The following is a 6,000-nucleotide window of genomic DNA, read 5'->3' on the forward strand; positions in this document are numbered from 1 at the left end:
TCTCTGGGATGAGGATTAACTATACCAAAAGTGAACTCATCCCCATAGGTTTGACTGATGAAGAAACTGTTTCCTTTTCTAATATTATGGGATGCACTGTGGGTGCTTTCCCCATCAAATATTTAGGTATCCCTCTTCATTATGATAAGTTGAGGAGAGAGGATATCCAACCCCTCATAGATAAGATCCTGAAGAAAATGGCTGGCTGGAGGGGGAAATTGCTATCCTACTCTGCCAGACTCACCCTAATCAAAACATGCCTAGCTAGTGTTCCTGTTTATCTACTCTCCTTCTTTAAGTTTCCTAAGTGGGCCTTAAACCTGATTAACAGCCAGCTAGCCCACTGCCTCTGGAGTGACTTTGAAGGGAATAGAAAACTACATCTTGCTAACTGGCACCTGGTTTGCATGAAAAAAGAACATGGCGGCCTAGGAGTCCCAAACATAAGAGATGTTAACCTCTGTCTTTTGGGGAGCTGGATTAAGAGATACATTAAGGATGAGGGGAAGATATGGAGATCTATTGTAGATGCTAAATATCTCAATAACTCCCCAAATATCTTTGCATGCAACACCCAACAAACCTCTAGGTTTTGGAAGGGTGTTATGTGGGCAGCCAAAGCCCTGAAATTTGGATATAGATGGGTAGTTGGTAATGGTAAGAAGATCAGGTTTTGGGAGGATATTTGGTTTGGTACCTCTCCTTTATCTGTTCAATTCTGGCCTTTATATATTATCTGTCATCAACATGGGGTGACCCTTGCTAAAATCTGGGATCAGAATACTATAAAATTGACTTTCAGGAGGATCTTTACCCCCACTATGATGAAGAGCTGGTATTGCCTTGAGCAAATTATTACTAGCACCACCTACTCAGCAGGGGAAGACTCTCTTATTTGGCAGCATGAATCCAAGGGGGAGTACACAACTGGGTCCCTCTATAGTATAATTAACTTTAGAGGAGTGCAACCGGTTTACATCCCCTCGGTTTGGTCTGTTAATGTGCCCCCTAGAGTGCAGGTGTTCCTGTGGCTTCTCTCTCACAATAAGCTCATGACTAGAGATAACCTCTCTAAAAGAGGCATTGAAAGATCTCTGGAATGTGTTTACTGCTCTGAGAAAGAATCAATACATCATCTTTTTTTTGACTGTATTGTTGCAAAACAGATGTGGAGCTCTGTTTCAGAATTTTTCTCCTGTACTTTAGGATCTGACTACTTCTCCATTGCCAAGTACTGGCTTGCCAATAAGAAACACACTGCTCTAAATTCTATATGTGCTTGTGTTCTATGGGCTATTTGGAAACATAGGAATTCCTTTATCTTTAAGAATGTAACTTGGATTCATGTGAAGCAGGTTTGGAACTTGGTACCGGGGCTCTTGAGGAGGTGGCTGATCCTTTTCAAAGAAGCAGCTCGGTCGAGAATAGAGGAATTCATGTCCAGGGTCTCCCTGATACTGAACACCCCTTTCCAGATCACAGCAGGGTGATGGGTCTTGACAAAAACACTGAAGGTGTCTTTAGTCAGGTACTTCATTCCAAGCTGAACCTGGGAGGAGTGTCAGCGGCAGGGCCTGGAGCTGCGCCGAAGTCACCACCCAGAAGCCCGGGCAGTTCTACATGCAAACACAACCTGTTGAGCCCTGTGACTCCACTGGAACAACCTGGCTCTCCACTTCAACTTCAACCAACAAAGAAGATCAGGCGTCCGGGTGCCGGGATGCCTCACTTGGCTGGAATCTGGAAGAGCCTGGGGATTCTTCAATTGCCTGAGAAGACTAAGCAAGATGCGCACGCTGGCGTGGAGATCCCAGTTTGATTGTTCTGATGCTATGTCACAGTCTTGTAGCAGCTATGAGGGTGGTCTTAGCCCGTAAAATGTATTTTTTTTTCTTTTTGAACCTACTTTGGCATGCTTGTCGGACTCGGGAGCTCTGATTTCGTTATGTTATAATGGAATCGGGGGGTTTCGGCCCTCCTTTCAGTATAAAAAAAAAGAATTCATATACGAAGCTGCAGATCGTCTCAGGCTTCAATTAATTTCATCAAACAGGTTCGATGTTAATCTAACAAATGGACCATGCATTTCAATTGGTCAATTCTCTTTTTTCCTTTTCTTTTTTTATAGTTGAGCTCCGGTGAGGCGTGTTGGCGACGATGGCGAGGCACAACATCGGTCGGCGAGGATCGGCGGTTGTGCAGGAAAACACAAACGTTCGGCGAGGCGCGATGATATTCCGGCAGTCGCGCGTGAAGGCGACACACCGCGGCTGTGCGCGGCATGGCGGGGACGACGACCGTCAGTGCGTGACATGGTGGCGACAGCAACCAGCGGTGCACGGCATGGCGACAACCGGCGGCGGTGACTCGACGACGGACGGTATGGAGGGCATGGCGATGGGCGACGCGCAGCATGACGACGGCGAGTCGGCAGCGATCAATTGGAAGGGTCTTATCAAATACTCATAGCCCCAAGAAACCCATATATAGGGATATACGTATATATCTAGCATGTAATACAAGCTTAACTTCATGAGATGTGTACGTACGCTTCATTCGCCATAAGCCAGCATGCAATATAATGACGTTCCTATCCGATCGGTAATTATACGGAGAAGAGAGAGGAAAGGTAATTAGTACCGTTGCTTCTGGCACAGCACGCGCGGCGACAGCCTTGTCGATCTTCTGGTCGATCGTGAATCATGAGTGGGAGTGCTGTGAATCGTGAGTGACTTGGATGGCCCTCCAGGGGTTTAAATAGGCGGCACTTAGAGAAGAGAGAGCAGCCTCACGTCCAGGCACCTTCGTCTCGCCTAATTTAAGCTTGACCTGAATGCAGCTAGCGAAGACCTGGAGTCCGTCAACCCTTCCATCACCAACCATTGCTGCCCCTGTCTCCAGTTGATTGGGTTGACCAGTCAACCCTGCTGACTGGGCAACCCCAGCCGCTGACAGGCGGGCCCCACCTGTTAATTAATGTTTTTATAATTAAAATTAGTCGGTTAACTTAATTAGACACCGACAGATAGGGCCCGCTAGCTAATTAACCTAATTAGTTAAATTTAATCCCTGTTTCGTACTGTGACACTGACATGCGGGTCCCAGCCGTCAGGTTTGACCTGGAACGGCTAGGTTGACTCGCTGATGTTACCCTGACGTCATGCGGATGCAATAATACCTTTTCTGTTATTTGTAATTTAAATTAAATCCATGAATTTCAGAAAATGGTTTAAATCTTTGAAAAATCGTAGAAAATAAACCGTAGCTCGGATCGAAAAGTTTTCTACATGAAAGTTGATCAGAAAAATGAGACGAACCCGAATTTGCTCTCCATGTAGCTGTCACATGCCCACAACTATGCAAATATGAAACCTTCCCCTCCGGTTCATCTGTTTGACAGATGCCTAAAGCCGGGAGATATTTTCCTCTCCGTCTGCAACGTGTAGTACTGCGATAGGTCACCACCAGCATAGCATATTACCATGCCATGCATTTGTGTTGCATTTATTTGCGTGTATTTATTGTTTCTTCCCCCTCTTCTCTTCGGTAGACCCCGAGGCAGACGCTGCCCCTGAGGACTGCTACTCCACCGACGACCCTCTTTTGCCGCGAAGCTTCCAGGCAAGCAAACCACCTTGAACATGCCTATATCACCTATTCCTTCTCCCTCATGCTTGCATTAGAATTGCTACAGCTGTTGTTCCGAAATACCTATTCTGATGCATAGCCTGTTTTTGTAACTACTGTTTATACTTTACATGCTATACTAAATGCTTAGTATAGGTTGATTAGTGAACCATCAGTGACCCCTCACCCTTGTCCTAGTTGCCCCGCTTAGTTACTTGTGCCCCGATCTATGTGATCAACGTCCAGAGACCGACACATCACCGAACCCCCGTTAGTTGTACGATTCTGCAGAGCTACCATCGAGTGCCGAGGGTGATACCTCTTACCTCACTTTTGATGTTACCTCTGTAGTGTAGCTAGTCCTTTGTGTGATACCGAGGGTGATTCCTCTTTCACCACCTCCGATGATACCCTGTCGTGCAACCCTTCAAGTGTGAACCCATCGAGGGTGATTCCTCCGAGTTCACCTTGACGGTTACATCGAGTAGGATTCCAACGAGGGTGATTCCTTGGATTCCTCCTTGGTGTTATGGACACACGGTTAACCTGTACTTATTTCAGATACTGATTAAAGTTGGGTCGGCCCCGAGGAGTACACGTGAGAGATGTGATGACGGGTTGATCATGAGGGTACCCGAGGTATAGTTACGAGGTGCCGCCTGACAACTGATACGTCTCCAACGTATCTATAATTTTTGATTATTCCATGCTGTTTTATTATCAATCTTGGATGTTTTATAATCATTATATAGTCATTTTATATCATTTTTTGCTACTAACCTATTGACATAGTGCCAAGTGCGGTTGCTTTTTTCTGCATGTTTTTTACATCGCAGGAAATCAATATCAAACGGAGTCCAAATGCCACCCCAATTTACGATGATTTTTTATGGACCAGAAGGAAGAAGTTGGGCCCTGGTTGCACTTGGGGGGAGTCCCGGGGAGGGGACAACCCACCAGGGCGCGCCAGGACGCCCAGGCGCGCCCTGGTGAGTTGTGCCCACCTCGGGTGCCCCCTGGACCGACTCTTTGCTCTATAAATACCCCAATATTCCAGAAATCCTAGGGGAGTCGACGAAATTTTCGTCCAGTCGCCGCAGAGTCCAGAACCACGAGATCCAATCTAGACACCATCACGGAGGGGTTCACCACCTCCATTGGTGCCTCTCCGATGATGCGTGAGTAGTTCTTTATAGACCTTCGGGTCCGTAGTTAGTAGCTAGATGGCTTCCTCTCTCTCTCTCTCTCTCTCTCTCTCTTGATTATCAATACAATGGTCTCCTGGAGATCCATATGATGTAAGTCTTTAGGCGGTGTGTTTGTTGGGATCTGATGAACTTCGAGTTTATGATCAGTTATATCTTTTTATATCCATGAAAGTTATTTGAGTCCTTTGATCTCTTATATGGGTGATCTCTTATAGCCTCGTATTTCTTCTCCGATATTTGGGTTTTGTTTGGCCAACTTGATCTATTTATCTTGCAATGGGACGAGGTGCCCGGTAGTGGGTTCGATCTTATGGTGCTTGATCCCATTGACAGAAAGGGAACCGACACGTATGTATCGTTTCTACTAAGGATAAAAAGACGGGATCCATATCTGCTGCAATAGTTAAACGGATCTTGTCTACATCATGTCATCGTTCTTATTGCATTACTCCGTTTTTCCATGAACTTAATACACTAGATGCATGCTGGATAGTGGTCGATGTGTGGAGTAATAGTAGTAGATGCAGGCAGGAGTCGGTCTACTAATCCTAGACGTGATGCCTATGTAATGACCATTGCCTGGATATCGTCATGATTATTTGAAGTTCTATCAATTGCCCAACAGTAATTTGTTTACCCACCGTTTGCTATCTTTCTCGAGAGAAGCCACTAGTGAAACCTACGGCCCCCGGGTCTTCTTTCTCATATAATTGCCTTGCGATCTACTTTTTCCTTGTGTTTATTTTCAGATATATTAAACCAAAAAATACAAAAATACCTTGCTGTAATTTATTTGTTCCGCGATCTATTTATCCCATCTACAAATTTACCTCACGTCCTTTGCCTATCTTGAGGCGCCGTACCCCGAATTGACAACCCCTTTAACACGTCGGGTTGCGAGGTGTTGTTATTTGTGTGCAGGGGCTGTTTACGTTGTGTTGCTTGGTTCTCCTACTGGTTCGATGGCTCCGGTAATGCCTAGAATTGACAGGTGATGCACAGGGGTTTTCCCCCATTTATTGAGGATCAAATTTGGTGTGTGGTGGAACCACTCATAGAAAATATCTTGATACTCATTTAAAAAAAATTGAGGACCATGTTTATCTTGGTACTCATACTAAAAATGGCCGTATGCATCCCTAGTTGGTGCAGAGGCCGGGGAAGT

Source organism: Triticum aestivum, chromosome 3D (genome assembly GCF_018294505.1).
Source record: "Triticum aestivum cultivar Chinese Spring chromosome 3D, IWGSC CS RefSeq v2.1, whole genome shotgun sequence".
Lineage (NCBI taxonomy): Eukaryota > Viridiplantae > Streptophyta > Magnoliopsida > Poales > Poaceae > Triticum > Triticum aestivum.